The sequence below is a fragment of the Suricata suricatta genome, chromosome 2 (genome assembly GCF_006229205.1).
Source record: "Suricata suricatta isolate VVHF042 chromosome 2, meerkat_22Aug2017_6uvM2_HiC, whole genome shotgun sequence".
Lineage (NCBI taxonomy): Eukaryota > Metazoa > Chordata > Mammalia > Carnivora > Herpestidae > Suricata > Suricata suricatta.
Genome location: NC_043701.1, coordinates 157,104,971 through 157,126,479, shown reverse-complemented (window position 1 = coordinate 157,126,479; position 21,509 = coordinate 157,104,971). Strand labels below are relative to the sequence as shown.

The 21,509-nt window shown below is 38.6% G+C and overlaps 1 protein-coding gene across 9 annotated transcripts in view; it reads right to left on the bottom strand.

Moving 5' to 3' along the window:
* R3HCC1L (R3H domain and coiled-coil containing 1 like) overlaps nucleotides 1-18,551 on the bottom strand; it is an 86,899-nt gene extending 68,348 nt beyond the window's left edge. For 7 of the 9 annotated variants that reach the window (XR_003905680.1, XM_029932338.1, XM_029932330.1 and 4 more), the window contains exon 1: nucleotides 18,467-18,551. The gene's annotated coding sequence lies outside the window, so the exon portion shown is untranslated. Of the gene's footprint in view, nucleotides 1-18,017; nucleotides 18,108-18,466 lie in introns of those variants that run through there. The other 2 variants (XM_029932334.1, XM_029932337.1) reach the window with 2 other exon arrangements.
* Nucleotides 18,552-21,509: the final 2,958 nt, after the last annotated feature.

The following is a 21,509-nucleotide window of genomic DNA, read 5'->3' as shown; positions in this document are numbered from 1 at the left end:
AACCAAAATAATACAAATGATGAAAAACGCAAAAAAGATGCTCAACTTCTAGTCGTAACTATAGTTCTAACTTACTGGATGGCATATGGTGCATGCTCAATAAGAATATGCCAGATGGTTGGATGGATGAATAAAAAACAAACCTCATCAGCTAGCAAAGAAAAAATATAACACTCAGTTAGCAAAGAAATACAAAATTTATAAATATACAGTACTTTTGTTTGCCCATCAAACTGACAAAAATTTAAAAAAAGAGCAGTAAGTTCCTGTTTTGGTAAATGTAGACAGAAGAGCTCATGCATTGCTGGTGGAGGCATATATTTTATTAATGTATAAAGCATTTTAACAGTATTTCAGGATCTTTCACATAACAAAGGGGCTTAGGACCAGGCAATTCTTCAAACACTTTATCATAAGGTAATAACTGACTTCACCATAATACTTATCCCAAAAAACTATTTATAATAGTGAAAAATTATAAGCAACTTTAACGTCCGCCTATATAAGTGAGGTTAAATAAATTATAGTACATCTAAACTATAGAAAAATAGTCACTGGAAAGAATAATGGTAGCTCTATAAAAACTGATAGAAAGATCTACGAAAATATTTGAGTTTTTTAAAAGTGGAAAATTTAACAAGTGTACAAAACCAATATAAAAACATTCCCAAGGAGATTTGAACAAATGGAAAGTTTGTTTCCTAGTTCTCAGATAAAAAAACTCAACATTACTCAACATGATAAAAACATTAGTTCTCTCGAAAGTTAATTTATGAATTTAATGTAATCTCAATAAAAAAATCCCACTTGGAGCAAACTTTCTTCTGGAGATACAGAGCTGACACTAAAGTTAAACAGAAAAATAAGGATGTAACGTGACACATTAAAAATGTTAGAAGTTACGCCTCAGTATGTATACTCTAAAGCCTCTATAATTAAGACAGCATGATAATGGTATAGGAATAGACAGATCAGTGCAAAAGAGTAGGAAGTCCAGAAATAATCTCACCGGAAACTTAAGGTATGTTAAACAAGGCATCCCAAAAAATATGCTGGGATGATTAATTAGCATTTGGAAGATTATTAAACTTGTATAACTAAACAAAATGACACTAAAACGTGTAAATTCTTCCCTACCTTGGAGAAAGAAAAAGGTACTCCAATCACAATCCAAAATTCAGATGCAACAAAGACTGAAAAATTGAACTAGATAAAAACCTAAACACATACAAACACACGCACACACACACATACAAACACAATCAAATGACAATTGACATATATGTTAGATGTAATATACTACACATATTAAAACAGCTAATATCCCTGAGGGGGGAAAAGAGCTCATAAAAACTGAGGGAGAAAAACTCTAAAAGAGAAATGAATAAAAAGATACAAGACAACTAACAAACATAAAAAAAGATATTTAAATGACCTTTACACACATGAAAAAATGTTCAACCTCTCTACTAACCAAAGAAATAAACATTAAAACTATATGGAGATACCACCTCTTACCTATAAGGTTAGCAAAAATTAAGAAGTATAATAGTCTGATGGATATGGGGAAACACACACCCTCATACACTGCTGGTGAGTATTCAATTTTATACAACCCCCACAGAAGGGAATTTAGCAATATTCAAGAAAATTACAGCTTCTAAACTTTTGACCCAAACATACCATTTTAGGAATTCACCCAAAGAAACATTTCCAACATAAAAATATATATGACCAGGTCAGTCACTGTACCACTGTTTGCAAATGCAAATTACTGGAAAGAGCTTAAGAGAATGGTTAACATCCTCACAAAAGAGCAGTGACACACAACTGTCAGACGGAGGAAAAGACGGAGGGAGGGAGGGTGAGTCTATAAATTGATATGGAATGGAATCCAAAGCATGTTGTGTTAAATGAAAAAGACAAAATATAAAAGTTATCTATAGTATATATCTTTTGTATAAAAAAGAAGAAATCAGAAAATATATACATATCTCATCATTTCTGGGGAGAAACACACAGTAAGGATAATTCAGAGAATGATGACACTGGTTATCTACAGAAGGTGGTGAAAACAGGTGGAAAGGGGGGGGAAATGGGTGACACTGCTCTGAGTACACATTTTTTAATATAATTCTTACTTTTGGAACAATGTCAATGTTTCACATAGTACAAAATAATTAGGATGGGGAGAAAAACTTAGAATAAAAATAAAACTGAACTGTATTTCAAATGACTAACATGACCATGTGAGGAAGAGAAGAATGCTAGGGAGAGAACGAATCCAACTAACTTTTAAACATGTTTTTTAGATCAGCGCCGTCCAACAGGAACATAATGAGAATCATATATGTAATTTATATTTCTAGTAGCCACATGAAAATAAAATAGGTGGAATTAACTTTATTAATATATCTTGTCCAATACATCTAAAATATTTCAATATATAATCAACATAAAAATATTACTAAAATACTAATGAAATCTTTTACATTCCTTATTTCATACTAAATTTACAAAATCCAGGGCATACTTCACACTTCCCCAACAATTCATGTGTAGTGCCTACCCTACTAAACACTGGAGATTTAGAGTATATGCCTTCCGGCTAAAGGAAAACCTATCCACAAATACCGAACTCTACTTAGGTGTCTTTTAAATAGCGGTATGAGTTAGCAATTCGTAAACTCTTTTCTGATATTCTAAAATTGAGCCAATAAGTAAAAATATGAATAACAGGGCTAGATTTTTCCCTGTTGGAAAAGGGAGGACAGAATAACCCCTGTAGTCCTGGGCTGGAATTAGAGCTTATCAGTATAAACTCACTGCTTTCAGTAGACAAATGAAGATGTACTGAGTGTGTGTGGACGGACACACACATATACCACAGTACATCTGTTTCCAGATGCCTGCTGACAGGGCCTAGAGCAATGCGGGCATGTAGGGTCCAGATGACGGCTTTTAAAACCATTATCTACCAAAAGCAACCAGAGCTCCTTAAAGAAATAACTCATTCCAGGGCTCAGGCTGGGAAAATGCAGGATGAGCCTACAACATTTTGTTGCGGTAAAAAGTGTGGAAGTGCTCAAAAAATGAGAAGGGAAGGTCAAAAGGAGACAGGAATCAGCTAGAAGGGACAGCAAGGCCAAAATGGGGACAGGGTCAAAATAAATAATTATGAAATAAAGTATTATTATAAACAAGTGCAGAAGAAATGGTAGACTTAGATATTCTAAATGTTTAATTTCTAAATCTACTATTTCGGAACCATCATGAAAATGATTCAGGCAGAAATCACCAATCAATACTAAAATTCAAGAAGTAACAGAACATCTTTAAAGTCTCAAAATGTTGCTTCAAAGGTATTTCAAAATTAGAAACAATGTGAATGTACTTAACCCCACTGACCCATATACCTAAAAATGGCTAAACTGGTAAATTTTGTTATGTATCCTTTATCAGCAACTACAAAAGGAAAAATAGTAACTACACGGGAAAACCTGGCAGACATTACCATTTAAAATACTTACACACACACATACACACACACACACACACACACACACACACACACTTTTTTTTTTAAGGTATAAATCAACGAGGGTGGATTTTTAATGAAGTGATCTAAGATCACATTACCAGTAATTCCACATCCTTCGCCTCCTGACATGATGCCCTGAGAAGCGTAACGTTACTTTTATGGTACTTCTGCCCAAAAATGGAGAGCCTGAATCCAATCATGAGAAAACATCAGATAAACCCAAATTAGAGCCATTCTACAAAATAACTGGCCTGCATTCTATGAAAATGTCAATGTCATGAAAAAAAAACACAGACTGAGGAAATACTCCCAATTAAAGGAAACTAAAGAGATAGGACAACTAACTGTACTCCATGATTCAGAATTTTCTTTTGCTATGAAAGCACATTATTGGGACAAAGGCTGAAATTTGAACAAGGCTGTAGATTATACAATAATATTAAATCAATGTTAATTTCCTGATTTTTAAAAAATTTTTTGATTTTTTTTTATTTATTTTTGAGAGACAGAGAAAGAACACGAGCAGGGGAGGGTCAGAGACAGAGGGAGATACAGAATCTGAAGCAGCCCCAGGCTCTGAGCTAGCTGTCAGCACAGAGCCCGACGCAGGGCTCGAACCCACGAACCGCGAGATCATTACCTGAGCCGAAGCCGACGCCTAACCGACTGAGCCATCCAGGCGCCCCAATTTCCTGCTTTTGACAACTATACTTTGGTTACATAAAAGAATAACCTTATTTTTAGAAAATGCACTCTCAAGTATTTAGGTATATAGGCAAATAGGTCTGCATCTTACTCTCAATCAGTTCAAGAAATATTTAGATAATATACACACACACATATATATGTATATGTATATGGAAAGACAGAGGGAGGAGGAGAAAGAAGAGGGGAAGAAAAATAGGAAAAAAGAGGAGGAGAAAGGGAGGAAGGAAGAGGGAGAGAAAAAGGAAAAATGTAAAGTGTTAATGTTTGAGGTGTCTGGGTGAATTTTTTGAAGATTCTTATAAGTTTTCTGCAGTCTGAAATAATGTCAACATAAATTAAACCAAAAAAAAGGAAGAAAGAACAAAACTTGGAAGTTGGAATATATGCAAATATTTATAGCAGGTCCTGGGGAGTCAAATCCCAATCCAACAGTAGAAAACGCTAACACCCAACCCAATTAACAGCCAGAAACCTACAAAAGGGTCAGGAATGGCCAGCACCATCTCGGGAATTGGAAGGGAAATGGAGAAGGGGCACTGAGTGAAAGCTGTCTGAGGAGCAGTTAGATCCTCAGACCCCCTGCTCACTGAAAACAGACTTAAGGTTATCTCTAAAGAATATAAAAAGGGATGATCTCTGGTTTAGGGGCTGACTGGAAGGGCAGGGTCTTTAAAAAACAGGGTGATGAAATGCACATGGTTGAAAGCTAAGATCTACTCTTCCCCACCCCCATCCCTACATACTAGCTGCAAAAAAAAAAAAAAAATTGTTATAGATATGAAGGACCCCCAAGTACCTACAAATACCCAGTACTACGTAAAAACAGACAAAGACCTACATCAAGACCCATCACTATTAAATTCTGGAATACTGGGGGAAAAGCAGAGATTCAACAAGTTTCCAATCAGTAGGTCCAAACAAAAAAAGAGGACTCAGATTTGCTGAGGGCTTCTCAACAGCAACAGAGGACAAGGAGAAATAATTATGGCTTCAAACTTCCAAAGAAAAATATTTCCAATCTAGAATTTTACACTCACACAAACTAGATTTACCAAGTGTGAGGACAAAAAAAAAGACACTCTGACATGCAAAGACTTAAAAATTACCTCCCATATAATACACTGTCTTAGAAAATTACCAGAGGACTGAGAATTTAAAGTTCAAATTTAGGATAAGACAGATTGTTCCTAGCCATGGTAAACTGCCAAGAGAACCAGTTTCAAATCCGTTCAACTGATAAGGACAACTTAACCCAGAAGGCACTCTTTTAAGCCCATCAGGGACAGATTCATTCCAATAAACACTGCCACCCCCAGGGCCAACCAATGAACACCAATCACCCATGCCTCTACAGATGATGTTAACCTACTTCCACCTCTTAAAATCTTCCAATCCCTACACTCCACACTCCCCAAAACCCACTATGTAAGATTAACAATCCGCTTTGTTCAAGATTTCCCTGATCAGATATTCTGGATAGTGAGTGACAGTCTCATCATCCTTTGACACCAAATGAGGAAATAAATCAAAACAAAGAAAGGCATGGACATGGAAAACAGGATATTCAATACAAAGAAGTAGTGAAGGAGTATCAGTGAATAGGATTCCAGGATGCTAACTGCACCAGAAGTGGAAGGCAACCAATCCAGAATGAAGCTCTATGACAGAGCCAGGCATGTGGAAGGGTGTCACCCCCATGTCCTCTGCCACAGTAGCACCCTTCTAATCCAACCCAACTACCAGAGGACATGCTCTACCTAAGCAAGAAAGTAAATGAAGAATAAGGAAGACAAGAGTTACAATACTGGGAATCTAACTGAAAAGGAAAGAAAAGTCTAAGAATAACAAAGGGAAATCCCCAGAAAAGAGCTGTGAAGCAGGCCCAGATAGTAGGCGCAGAGAGGAGGACAATGAAGGTCTCCAGAAGTTGCCAAAAAAGTAAAGAAAATTAGAACACATTACTGTGACCCACCTTATGGAAACTGCACTGAGAGGCTACTATTTCAAGATACTATTAGCAAATAAAATTTGCACAGGCCCAATAATGTAAATACAACATTAACTACTTCATTTAACCAGATATTGTAACATAACTAAATTAGGAAACTAGAGAAGGAATAGCAGTGGTGATAGTGGTTGAAAAACAGTACGGGGGCATCTGAGTGGCTGTCAAACGTCAGACTTTAGCTCAGGTCATGATCTCGCGGTTCATAGGTTCGAGCCCTGTTTCAGGCTCTGTGCTAACAACTCAAAGCCTGGAGCCTCCTTCAGATTGTGTGTCTCCCTCTCTCTCAAAAAAAAAAAAAAAAAAAAAAGGAACAGTAAAACTTTATGTTAATAGAAACTTAATATATAATGAAAAAACTGGTGAATCAAAAGACAGCATTACACATATATTATTTGGAAATATGGATATATAAATGCCAGAAGAAACAGCATAAGGAGCTGAAAGAGGTTACTTTTAGGAAAGAAACTAGAAAGCATGGGGATTCACTATGTTTTGTTATAAATTCTGTTTTTACTATGTGACTTTTAAAACTAGTCTATTTTAAACTATATGTCTGTTGATAAAACCCAAAAAACAGCACCTAGTGAATTTCTTATCTTAAATATATTGTTCATCGTTCAAAAAAATATGTAAATAAAATATTTTCAATTCAAAGGAGTAAAAAAAATCCTAAGGAAAAAGTTCTCCCTTTCTGTTGGAAAATCTTCATATTTTTTTCCAATACTGAAAGAATACAAACATACAAAATATAGAAGCTTAAAAAATAGAAAATATTTTAAAGCAAATAATTACCACTTGAGTGGACAGACAAAATTCAGTAATTGTAATACCAGGAAGATTGTAGGTCTCATCTTACTTACAAATTCATTAATGATCAGGAGAGTGCAAATAACACATTTAATTAAATTTGTTCATTTATCTATTTGGGGGAAGTACAATTAACAGCAGTGAGAGAGAGCAGTAACACACAAGGACAGAGATGAATTAAAATACTGTCGAAGCAACCAAATTGGAGAGTGGATGGAAAGCTAAGTAAAATTAAAAAGGAGATATTAGAGGCTTATTTACCATCATTTTACTGCACACTGTAGCTATGTGAAGTAATTTTGGCCAATGCCAATGTTAAATAAGGAAACAGGTAAAAACACACACACATTATGTATATTTGTACACACATGCATACATATACACACATACACATAATTTTTTCCTTATGAGAGACTGATAATCCTAATTAAACAAGGATTTGTGGGGCACCTGGGTGGCTCAGTCAGTTACGTATCTGACTCCTGATTTCGGCTCAGGCCATGTTCTCACGGTGGTGAGATCAAGCTCCGTAGTTAGCATGGAGCCTGCTTGGGATTCTCTCTCATTCTCATTCTCATTTTCTCTCTCTCTCTTTCTCTCTCTCTCTCACCCTCCCCCGCCCACCATGGCATGAGAGCACTCTCTCAAAATAAATAAACTTTAAAAAAAAACAAAAACAAGGATTTGTGAAGGATTATACCCTAAAAACAAAGTACGGTTAATGCAATCTGACAAGGGTTGTTTTATATTCATAATTTCGATAAGCACAGAAACTATATCAAGGATTACCAATAATGACAAACTGTCCCAAAGGCAATTAATTCTGTCTACCTTGTACTCTTCACCTAGCTACACTTGGATTACCCTGAGCGTTCCTGTTCTTGATTCCCAGGCACCGACCACTCAGGATAGTCTCTGTTTACCCATCTTTCCAGCAGAAAGGTGTTGCTATGTGACTAATTTTCACCAATAGAATTTGAGTAAAAGTGGTACATGTAACCTTCAGTAAGTATCCTTGGGAAGGAGATGTGTTCTTTTCTTCCTCCTTTCTGATGGATGGAATGTGAATGAAACAGCTCCAGTAACTATCTTAGACAATAAAGTGACTTCGGAGAACAGAATCCATGCAGAAAAGTGGAACATGACACCACGACAGACCAACCACACCAGTCCTGGACTACTTTTGGAATTCCTGACATTGAGCAAAATTCACTTCTATGATGTTTAAATTTCTGTTATTTGCAACCAAATCTAATCCTAATTAGTATAACCTCTATGCTAAGACACCCTCCTTGTTTTGTTTCTCTAAACAATCTCCTTCCTGCTGCTCCTCTGCCAGCCCCCTTCCTGCCTCCCATCCCTTCACTGTGAGTATTCCTCCGACCTCTACTGTTGGTCTTTCCACTCTACAAAGAGTGAACCTCCTGGGTTCCAGACCACCATTCTCAAAAAACATCTCTACATGTCAGATCTGTTTTTGAGCTCTAGTTTTATCTCCAGCTACCTATCAGTCCAGTTGTATATGACATAATTAAACAGGAATATAAGTGGTTTTTAAAAACAAACACATTAAATAAATAGCAATAACAGTAGTTATTGTGATAGTAATAAATAGCTAACATTTATCAAACTCTTAATAATTACCAGGCTCTGTTCTAAGTCTAAGAGCTAATCCTCACAACAATCCTATGAAGCAGGAAGTATTATCACCATATCCATTTTAAAAATGAGGAAACTGAGACCTGCCAGACATAGTAAAAAACCTGCTCAAAACACATAACTAATGTAGCAAAGGGATCATCAAACCTAAGCTGTCCAGAACCCACCCTACTAACCAATGGACACTGGCACTTTATTCTAAGGGGGCTAGCACAGCTTAAGAGTTTTTAAATTGTCCTCGGCAACCACATGAGAGTCATTTAAATATCTACCCTGGTCATAAATGTTATGCCTCTGCAGAATCATTTTTAGAAACTGTCAAATATCACTTAGAAATAAGTAATTAAGATGAATGATCAAGCTGGAAAATACTTTTTTGAAAATAAGGGATATGATTATCAAGCAATGAGACTGGTTTTCTTGTATGACTCTACTGTTTCTGAAAGCAGTTTCCAAAGACAAATTCCAAAGAATATTTATTTGCTACAATAAACGTATGGCTTCAAAAACAAATTACTTTTTTTTTAATTTTTTTTTAACATTTATTTATTTTTGAGAGGCAGAAAGACAGATCATGAGCAGGGGAGGGGCAGAGAGAGAGGGACACACAGAATCCAAAGCAGGCTCCAGGCTCTGAACTAGCTGTCAGCACAGAGCCTGATGCGGGGCTCAAACCCAAGAACTGTGAGATCATGACCTGGGCCGAAGTTGGACGCTCAACCCACTAAGCCACCCAGGCACCCCAAAAACAAATTACTTTTAAAAGGGAGAGCTTTCATTTTTAAGTTCTTTAGTTTTATAGCACCAGATTTTTTTTTAACTAGCACTCAAATTATCTACAGCCTAAAACTTACATTAGCACTTGAACTCATTTTCTGAGCTCCTTTCCCAATGTCACTATCAATGACACCACAATATATTTGCTAGGTCAGGCTCAAAACTTTGAGATATTCTGACTCTTTCCACTTTTCCACCCACGTATTTACTGTTCCTCCCCCACAAGAGCTATCATGTTTTCTGTTTCCACATTACCCCACTGCCATATGGAAATACTCCGCAGCCTCTCTCAACTAGAGGTTAGCCCACAAAGCCCACAAAGTGAGACCTTTCTCACTGTTTTCATCATACAGCTTTCAACTGAAGCACCATCACCTACAGGGTCAAATCTAAGTTCTTCAGCCTAGCCTTCAAAAACACCGATTAATTCTTCCTCGTTATCACGCACACACAAATCTAACAAATCACACCCCTTTACTACACCTCGTCACTAAACACCACCTTTCATTTGTGCAATACTGTCAACAAAAACAATTTCTGTCTCACTCAGTTCACATACTGTACTCATTTTTGCTTCTAAATTTCTCATCACTCCTCTCTGTATGGAATTTTCTTCTGCCTTCTCCAATTTGTTATTCCATCACTTCAAGATCCTCATCTTCCCTGAAGCCTAAATAACCTCAAAATAATGATATATTTTGTATTCCTCAACACAGGGATCATCCAGTAGTAGAGCTAGAAGAATCTCAAAGATTGACCAGACTAGGTCTTCTCCTGCATATGAATGATTTTCTAAGGAAATGGTTAACTTTCATCAGATTGTTGTCTCAAATACCTTAGAAAGTCAATTTGACAGTTGCCACAACAGAAACCTGGAGACAGCCCATAACTTGCCCTGGTATTCAGACTGGCAATGGAAGGCCAGAATTTGAACCCATTTTCTAGGTTCCCACTCAAAATAAATACAAATTTGAAGATCACTGACCAAAATATAATTTATGCTAGATCCAGAAACTGTGCCTGACGCTACTCATAAACAGGTTATCTTTTTTTAAAAAAAATAAGGATACAAAATTTATATACAATAGCAAGAGATCCCAACTTAAGTGTATCTGTTATATTAATAGGCATACACAGAAAACAGAAAGAAGGAAATAATCTTAAATGTTAATAGGTACTTCCAGATGATGAAAATATGGATATATTTTCCAAATCCTCTATAATGAGCACAACCTGAGTTTATAATAAGAAGAAATACTTAAAAATTAAAACCATATGACATTATAAAGTCAAAGATAAATTCCTTGACATTGAACTCAAGTGTCAGAAGCAAGGAAAAGTTTAGGCTATCCAGGGAAACAAACGAGAAGCACAGTACAAAAAGGAAACACTATAAAGAAAAGCAATGTCACAACAATGGTGGCAGAAACCAAGAGCTACATGGCTCCTGGGGCTTGTCAACTCCAGTACTTAATAAATCATTGGTTCTCACACTAGAAGAGTCAAGGGGCCTAAAAGGTCACTGGAAATTGTGAGTGTATTGAAAGATGGTCACCCTGAGTTTGGGATAGTTGTAGAGAATTACAAAGCACAAAAACAAATCAAGGCTACTAATTTTCCTTCTGGGTAGTTTCCTAAAATGAAAACGTGAAATGAAAGCACAAAATTTCCAAAAAGATTCATAAGATTAAAAAGTTTAGAACCACTAAATAGGTATATAAATTCATCTTTTCCTAGCAATTGTTTTTTAATTCCAGCCCAACATCCCTTATCCAAAACACCTGGGGCCAGAGAGGCTTCACAATTCATGAACTCTTTTTTGTATTTTAATATTCCATATGTTACAAAATATTCCAACTAGGGCCTGGGGCAAAACTCTGTAATTAAACACATTAATACTTCTATGGGAAAACCATGAATCATTACACTAAGTAAAATAAGGACTATAACTGGCCTGACAATGCAGACTGAATTTTGCTGCCAAGAGTTTCCCACAAACTTCTTAAAAACTTCCCATTCTCGTAACAGTTTGAATTTAGGAAACATGGATAAGAATTATGGACCTGAAACTACATCTAAGAGGTAGATTTGCACATGCATTTTCTTTCTTTCCTGATATTCCATATATTCAACAGTGAACATGTACCATATTATTTACAAAATAATATTTGAAATTTAAAAATGGATAAGAAAAAGCCCAAGTATAAATAATGACCAACTTGCAAAGTGGATTAAAAAAAGAAGTAAGATCTTGTTCAGATCTCAGAAGTCAAAAAAGTTACTTAAAATAGCTTTGAGTTTGAAAGGTTTTACGTTTAGTATAGGTTTAAAATAAATGAATAAAAATGCTATTAACAGTGGGGGAAATCCTTACTAAGACTCAACAGGAAATTGATTAACTGAAATTCAAAAAGTGATAGTTTTATTAACTTGTTTATAACTATTTTTCGGTTCAATTAATTGCTTGTGACAGACTGTCTTTCCCAAAGATGGTTCCTATCTCCTGTCCCCCGGTTTTCTTACACTGTGACTCTGACACTCCTCCTGTAAGAAGTGGATTCAGTGTAACTGCTGTTCTCCTTGAATCTGGCAAACCTACGTCACTCCGTAACTTCCAAGAGTAGGTCACATAGGGCAAAACAGCTTCTGCTTGGTTGTTTGGGGATGCCCACTGTGAAAACAGCCACCACCTTGTTCTCAAGAAGTTCTAACTGGTCTGTGTAGAGAAACTGGAGGTAGGTGTTCTGTGCAACAGCCAATATCTGCCACCAGACACAGGAGTGCTAACGCCTCCAGGGGTCCGTGAGTCACCACCAGCTTTTAAGTCTCTCCACTACCTTGTCTGAATGCAGACAAAATCCACAGCATAGTAAATGGGTATTTTATACCACTAGGTTTTGGAGTGGCTTGCTGCACAAAAAAAGTAAACCAGAAAAAGTGCCCTTTCCTAGTTCAGTAGCTCCATTTGTATTAAACCTGTACACGTACGTGCACACATGCATTCTAATACCAAGCTTTTCTCCACACTAAAGAAGGTCTAATTTGCCAATGAGAAATTGGACAGACCTGTTTAAATAAGACAGCTTCTACTTGGGAGCTCAACAATTCACGTCAAATATATTCTGAGTACCTGATACATGGAGAACACTTTGCTAGATGTTTAAAACACAAAGGTGAATAACATATGGCTATCAATGTAATCTAGAAAGGGAGGAAGTAAAAATAAGTATACAAATAGTTTATAAAAGTATTTAAGTGCCAAAACTGAAATACAAAGTATTCCACCACAAATAGTTAACTTATTAAAATCATTTGGACTTATAAAAAGCTTTTGGATTTCTTTAGGAAAGTAGAAGAGCTTTGCAGATGCCTAGAAAAAAAGACTAGAAAAAACACACGGAAAATGTGGCCCTTGTTATGTGTTTATATTGTGAGACTAAGTGTTTTTTGTTGTTTGAAATCTTTATTTCCCAAGTTTTCTACAGTAAGCATGCACCAGATTATCGAGGAAAAAACATTTGGGAGGGAGTGACGCCTGGGTGGCTCAGTCAGTTAAGCGTCCAACTTGGGCTCAGGTCACAACCTCGGGGTTCGTTACATGAATCATTGAGATCCCAAGTAGAAGTTGTCTTATTTAAACAGGTCTGTCTAATTTCTCATCGGCAAATTAGATCTTCTTTAGTGTTGAGAAAAGCTTGATATTAAAGTGTATGGGTGCACATACGTGTATAGGTTTAATATGAATGGAGCTACTGAACTAGGAAAGGGCACTTTTTTGTTGTTTTTTTTAAATATTTATTTATTTGAGAGAGAGAGAGAGACAGAGACAGAGACAGAGACAGAGACAGTATACAGAGCCCAATGTGGGGCTTGACCTCACAAACCCTGAGATTATGACCTGGGCCAAAATCAAGAGTCGGATGCTTAACCAATTGAGCCATCCAGGCACCCCAAAAGAAAACAATAGCTTTATTTAATTTTTTAAAACGTGTTTAAAATACACTATGAAGAGAGTCAAGTAAGGGGTTAACAGGTCTGTAACAGAAGCCATTCTGGTGTTAGCATACCAAACATGCAAAATAAATTTAGAATTTAAGGAGAATTTTCAGTAGGAAAAAAACGCATAAACATGTTACTTGCTTACTATTAACAATCTACTTTTCTTCCCTTTTCTTAGCTAATTACAAATATTCAGAAGGTCTCCTCAAGTAACAGAAGGAAACTACCTCAATAAGCTCTCCGTCTCCTGGTCACGCCCTCCCAGTAGTTCCCTGCAGCGTTCTGTCTGTCCCCCTCCCTGCATCTATCAATCTCTAGGGTGGCCCTTCTCTCCACATCTCTGACTACTGTCTGTCTAACTCAGCCTCAGACTGTCTCTCTCACTGATTCTGACTTCCGGTCTCTGGATGACCCCCGGTCTCTGCCCACTGTGTGTGTTTCTCTTCCTGTTTCTCCTCCAGTGTGTGCGTCTGTGCGCGGGGACAGGAGTTGGTGTTCCTCTCTTGGACTCCCCTTTTAGTGAGTTTCTTCCCCACAGCTACTTTCCCGATTTCTAAGACATTTGTTACCTTTTCCCTCTAACCTTTATAAACAAGCAGGAATGGTATTATTATCCCTATTTTATAGATGATAAGAAAATACAAACTGGACCACTGATATAAATTTGAGAGCTCAGGATTTAAATCCAAATGTTTCTCTTCTTTAATACCCTTCTGGTATTCCATGGCCAAAAAAACTTCAAACAGCCCAACTACAAGCCAATATTAACACTACATGTGTCCTTTCCTAAGAAGCAAATCCCCTATTAAGGAGTGCCACATACCTTTTGCCTTGTTTTTTGTCTCTGTACCAAGTTAAATGGTCAGCAGCTGTCAGAAATCTATAGCAGTATATTAACAGGTTAACAGCGTTATTTGGGAACCTCACAATACTAGACACCAGAACCTGCTGTTTCCAACAGTTCTTCTCTATTTTTATCCCTAGTCTGGAAACAGCCGTGTTTGACATTAAACAAAACAATACAAGAGGGACAACAAATATTAATAAAACTGAAGAGTGAATCTGTAGAATGGAAACCTCTATAGAAGGCTACCATGAGACAAGTGAAAAATGCATACGATGGACTGGGAGCAACTAGTCTATGTTTCATTGAGAAAGTAAAAAACCCTCCTCAAATGCAGGCCTACAGCTTGCTGAGCAACACCCTATAACTACTCTTCTATCCAAAGCTCTGACAACTGGAATTTTTCTGTAATTCAGTAAACTCGTATGACTTCCCCAGACTTCATCCATCCTGCTGGGCTCATTAACGGGGAACTCTAAATGTTTTCTCCACTAGCTAAGAGCACATTTTCTGGTGGGTGGCATAGTTCTCTACCAAGCTACCAACAGGCTAGTTCCATTTCTATAAGTGGGAAGTCTACAACAAATACAGTTGAACAAAGAAGAAATGGATAAATTATAACTCAGAAGATCATCCTGTAGGTCTCCAGTTTTATGCAGAATGTGAAGGCTATCTTATATTCATACGGGTTTATCATCAAAAATCTATACCTTTACTTCTGGCATGCACTAGTCCATCTAACTTTATTATGTCTAATGAGTGCATGAGTACTGAAATGACAACATAACAATTTTATCATTCATTCTGGTGAGCTATTTTGTGAATGGTTAGCTTATGGAGCTAATGAGGACAGGGTCACAGATTCAAATATCTTGGCCAATTAGCTTTGTTGTGTTTCTGGGGCTGATGGTTGCAGTCAACACCTTAACCTTGGCTAACAAAACCAAAACAAAACACACTGGCCATGTGAAGTATTAGAGGAATGAATTATAAATGTTGACCAAAATCAAGAACTATCATAAAAATATAATAATAAAAAATTTTAAAGTAATGATAACATAATCTATCTTTTGCTGAGCCTGGTTACTATGTGTCTAGCTCAAATAATCTCTAATCTTTTCAGTCATGCAAGGTTGGTTATTATTATCCCTGTTTCACAGATGATAAGAAAATGAACTCAGAATGATAATATGAACCAAAGTCATAAACTATAAAGGTTCCACACCTGAATTCAAACTTTGATCTGATTCCAAAGCTTAGGTTATTTCCACAATACCATATAGTCTCTAAAGAGCATCCGTTAGGGACAGAGGACAATCAACAAAACATTCTTATTCAGAACTATTCAGCACAGTCATTACTGAGCACATCTACTACATACACTTAGACGCTACTGCTGAGAAGTTACCTTCCAAAACCTCTTTAAGCAGAAAAGCAAAGATTCTTGTTCTTTACAAACAAAAGCATTTAAAACAGAGAAAAAAATAACACATTCTAGAATTCAAAGTAACTATAAATGGAAATGACTATTGTCATCGCTTTGTATAAAAGTCTCTAGTGAAACAACAGTTACCTTGCGCATTCATAACTGGAAGAATGAAATTACCAAGGCAGAGCCAGAAGATACCACATTAAAACAGAGTAAAGGAAACATTTCCTAAAAATCTGCGTCTGCAGATATCTTGTAATCAAAACCACTTGTAGGAAATAAAAATAAACACTTCAATTCTTAACCCTAAGATTTTGCTTTGACCAACAGATCACTTTTCTCTACTAGACTTTCCTTCTTGGTTTCTCTCAACTCTCACTCCTTGCAAAGGTGTGCACACCAATGTCACTAAGAGTCTTACCTTAAAAAAAAAATGAGGTTACCAAGCTTTATGGAACCTACCCACTAAGTTAACTTTTAGAGTCAAATAGTCTGGCTTAAAAAAAATTTTTTTTAAGGCAGGAATGAGTGGAAGGACCAAAAAATGGCTCTATAAAACCCTGTTGTAGTCAATAGTCAATAAGTCGTAAACACAGACAATTGTTATACTACAAGCTACAACGTGCAGACAGGAAACAGCATTCTTCCTACAGGTTACAGATGAAGCACCAGTCCAAAGCACATCCCAACAACAATCTTTTCACAACAGCATTTGGGAAATCTCTAAAAGTGAAAAATGGCCCAATATAATCTTTATATAAAATACAATTGCTAAAAAACACACTGCAATCTGAGAACTTCTATTTACAGTATTTTGGGGGGTAAGAATCTCAAGAAAATACATTATCTAAAATTATCATTTTTTATCATCAGTCAACAATTACAATAGCAACAAAACAATGAGCACTTACTCCATGTACTACTAAGCTCCTTATATTAACGTCTCATTTCATCCTTATAAACACCTTGCAAGGTAAATGTTACTGTGTCTATCTTAGAACCTAGTAATCAGGCATAGAGGGGTCAATTAATTTGACAAAAGTCACAAAGTAAGTCACAGCACCAGAATTTGAACTCTATTTGTTCAACTTTGTACATTTGACTAATTCACTGTACTGCCATCCTGGTTTTTTTAACTACATTTAAACATTTTCCAACCAATGATATCAGTATAAATACAAGTTAGGATTACCTTATTACTACACCTCCAAATCCTTAAAATATTGCTTGTAAAACCCCATTCTCTACAAGGGGAAAAAGAAGACAAAAAGCTACATGCTAGAGATCCTAATTGCCAGAAGACTGGAATATGAGCTGTTTATATTCTTAATTCTATGAGGAAACACAGACTTCTAGCGTATATCCTTAGGACAGATGAAGATGACCCCAATCTTTCAGCTAGTACGCACACAAGGGTAGTGGGACTAGACTTAGTATCTGAAAGCGAGTTAAAAAAAAAAAAAAAAATACAAGACCTTCTGGAGACCGGCATCAGTTTGACACAACTGAGGAACATTAAACGCTGAGATACTTTTGTGATGAAGGAAGGTTATAAGAGAGCAAAACGGGTAGAAAAGTGAGTGTGTTGGAGATAGGTTAGGGTCCTAACTCTGGGAGACCTTAATACCCAGAAGAAGTTTAAAACGGACTCCACAGGTGACAGGGCCTTCGTGTCACCTCTTCAATTAGGTTCGTGGCTTAAGAACGTTTGCATGGCTTATATTCGTTTCCAAAGACACTTCCCTTATTTATTAAATCGGTTGATATTCACAAAGAGCATGGTCATGTTTACAATTGAGTTCACAACATGAACGTGGTTTTAAAATTCAACAAATTTAGACTGGAGAGAGGAAGATAGCAAAGTTATATCTGATACGTGCTTTCTCCCAGGTATCACATATTATCCGCTGAAGCCCACAACACTGGAAAGCAGGCAGGCCAAAGACTATTATCCCCATTTTTCAGATCTAGAAACCGAGGCTGCGGAAAACGGGTTACAAAAGATGACCAGTCCAGCAAGTGGGCAGACTTGAGACTCCTCCCAGGACATTAGTCTCCAAATCCAGTGCTTCTTCCCTTAACTCTGAGAGGCGGCTCTACTGAATCAAGAAAACTTTTAATGATCGAACTTGGGGAGGCTCCGAGGGCCGCCCAAGAAAACCAGGAAGTACATGCTCCGGTACAGACAACTCACTCCCAGCTCATGCCCATAGCCCGGGGTTCCTGGACAGCAGGGCGGACTCACTCAAAAGGCTCGCAGCCCGGAAATCGACAGCAACCCCGGGGTCTTCGGGCTGTCTCGAGGCCCACAGCCCCGTACCTTTGGGGGGAGGGGGCGGGAATCGCCATGGACCCGCTCAGTACCTGTTGAAACCCGGGTAAGGAATGCCCTCTCCGCAGAGAGTATTTGAGAAGAGGGCCCAAATCGGGCACGCAGCCCCTAAGACAGCAAAAGATCCTCGGGAGGATCCCCGCAACCCAGGGCCCGCAGGGGTCGAAGGGCGGCAGCTTCCCAGTAACCTCCGCCCCAGGCGGAGACCCGCCCCATGCGTCACGTGAAAGGGAAAAAATACCGGTAACAAACAAAAGGAGAAAGAAAGTCTTGTCCAAAGTGTATGGGGAGAAGTGGGAGCGATCAGCCCTAGCTAGAGGTGTAGAGGCAGGGAAGGACAGGGACGCGGGGCAGCTCGTTACCGGGGACGCCGTCGCGCTCTGCTTCCGCCGCCTCCACGAAGCTCCTGCTCTTCCGCTCGCGCCGCTGGGGTGCGCGCCAGGCCTGGACTCCTCCCCCGGCCCGCGCCGCAGGGCCTTCTGGGGGCTGTAGTTCATCCAGACTTGTGCTGCGCAGGCTGCCTCCGGGTCACGTGGGGGAAGAGCTGGCAGAACTGTAGGGCGGGAAAGCGTTTGTGCTTCCGTCTGCTCCAATCCTCTGGGCTTCCCTTTAGCTATAAACGTGCTCAGACATCCTCCCATCCCGCTCTTACTCCGACACTCATTTTCCGTTCACGGTCAAGTTTTTTTGAAAAAGGCAATCTAATCCATTGTCTCCACTACCTCCTTCCTGCTCTGCCCTGCAGGTTTTGCTCCCGCAGAAAATGCCCATGCTGCCATCATTATCTTAATTGCCAAAATCACAGGAGGAATCCCGATCTTCTAACTTAACCTTTAGATGCCATTGGAGGCCGTTGGACGTTCTCATTTATTTTCTGTCACTATCTGGATTTTTTCTTCCTCTCAGACCATCCTTCTCAGTCTCCTTCAAGCATTCTTTTTCTAACCCATCTCTTCAATGTTAGAGGTCAATTTATCAGATATCATAGAGCTTACTGTATATAAGTTCGACTTAATTATTAACAGCCTCATCTCGCTTCTGTCATCTCGCTTCTGTAACAGCGCCTGCCTGCTAGATAGATAACTTAGGTTGCAAAACTCTCCCCCACCCCTTTTACTAAGACCTGGTCAAAAGCAAGGTCAACAGGTGAAAGTCACCTAGTCACTGCCCTGCATATCTTAGGTGTCTAACTATGATTGGTCATTTTAAAGGGACAGAGAACTTTAAAATGATAGGTTCCCACCAAAACTAATGTCGTTTATTACAGTGTAATTGGCTACCAAAGAATGCTGTGAATTGTAATTGGTTAACTAAATAATGACGTATTCTGTCCATATAATCTCACTGCTGCCTTTGTTCAGGGCCATTCTCTGCTCCTTAACACCAGGGAGATCTGGCTTGGCCCTGTTGTAAATAAAATCATGCCTTGCTTCTAGTTGGCATTTGGTGGTCTTTTCAACATCACCCTGCAACATTAAATATTAGTGTTCTCCAGAGTTCTTGGCAATGGAGTGAAAGGTGGGGGCCTGAGAACCTGACCTCCACCTTTGCATTTCAGCGCCATATACAACCACTCTTCATCCATGTCCCACAGGCATCTCAAATGTAGCAATTTGAAATGCAAATTACCCATCCCCCATTCACTAATATTCACTCCAACTTCCAACCTACATTTCTCCTTCTCTTGCATCCTCTTCCACCCATTTCCCACATGGTCACCAAGTTTTATAGAGTCTATCTCCCAAGTACCTCTTGAAACTGTTCTCTGCTCACAACCACCACCAGGAATTTAACTCAGACCTGCCTTATTTCTTGCATTGGCTTCCTTACTAGTCTCGGCACCTCAGCACCTCTAGTCCTCCCTACTGTCATTTAGCCCAGTTATGCAAATGGTTTAATCATGTCAACACTTTTGGTAATATCCTTTAAAGGATCCACTTGATTGAATTTGGGAAGAGGTATGGAAGTGAATCCCTTCCATAGCTTTTTTTTTTTAATTCTTTTGTGTTTTTTTTTATTTATTTTTGAGAGACAGAGAGACAGTGTGAGCAGGGGAGTGTCAGAGAGAGAGGGAGACACAAAATCCGAAGCAGGCTCCAGGCTCCAGGCTCCAGGCTCCAGGCTCCGAGCTGTCAACACAGAGCCTGAAGCGGGACTTGAACCCACGAACAGTAAGATCATGACCTGAGCTGAAGCCGGACGCTTAACCGACTGAGCCGCCCAGGCGCCCCCCTTCCGTAGCTTTTATGAAATAAGAATGCCAGCCCCACAACTTCCCACCCTCCCTATCCCGTATTGTGGTTGGGAGGTTCAGAGAAGGGAGATTTATAACAGATCTTACTTTAGGGTAGATGGGCATAGGCAGACTTCAAAGCTTCCCTGAGTGATTGAATCATTTAACAAGGATGTTTTTTTATTGCCTATTGTGCACCAGGCATTGTCCTGGGTACTGACAAAATACTAGTAAACAGGAGAGTCCCTGCCCTTGTGTAGTGTACATTCTCTTGGAAGAGACAGATTTTAATCAAATGATTACATACCAAAAACAAAACCAACAATAATAACAACAAAAACACAATTACCAGTTGTGATAAGAATTATACAGGAAAAGCAATCAATCCCTTCCCCTTTCTTTCTGACACCTGTTCCAGCCCTGGGTGGGAATCAGCATATGCTCCTCAGCCTACCAAACAAAACCTGTCAGGAGCTAATTTCCTTCCATTCCCTCCCACATACATCTAGATTGATCAGACTGCCTGATCACCCTTGCTTGCTCACCTTTGCAAAAGTTGTCCCTCTGTTTGGAAAACCCTTCCCCCTTCTCCCTGTGCTAACTTCTACCCTAATTCTCCTCTGTTGGACTAAAAGCAAGCACAACAGAACACCAGCCACATGGAAGGATTTTCTGAGGATTGAACTGAGTCAAGCTGATAACTTCCAGGCAAACAGAGGGGAGCCAGGAACAGTTAAATGGGGGCTACTGGTAGCAGAGCTACGTTAGCCGGTTTAGAAACACAGGGCCTGAGCCAACATACCCATCCTTCAAAACACAGATCAAGTGTCACCTCCTCCAGGAAGTCTTTGCTGAGCTCCGCCAAGATGAAATACTGCCTCTTTCCTGGGCATTCATTGCATCCATGCCAACCTCTCTTCTAGTGAAACACTAGACCCAGACAGATCACACCAGGTTTGAAGAGCCAACTATTAAATATTCGGGAAGTTTCCAAGTCAGTTTCTAAAGCATTGGAAGCTTGAGATCAGCAGTGATGGGAGTATTTACACCACCATGGAAATAAGCAAATGACAAATGAGAGCCTTTGGGTTTTGTTTTGTTGTTGTTGTTGTTGTTTTTCCTTTTTGGAGAGCCAGTTTGCCAACACATCACTGCCTTTATCATCTCATGCA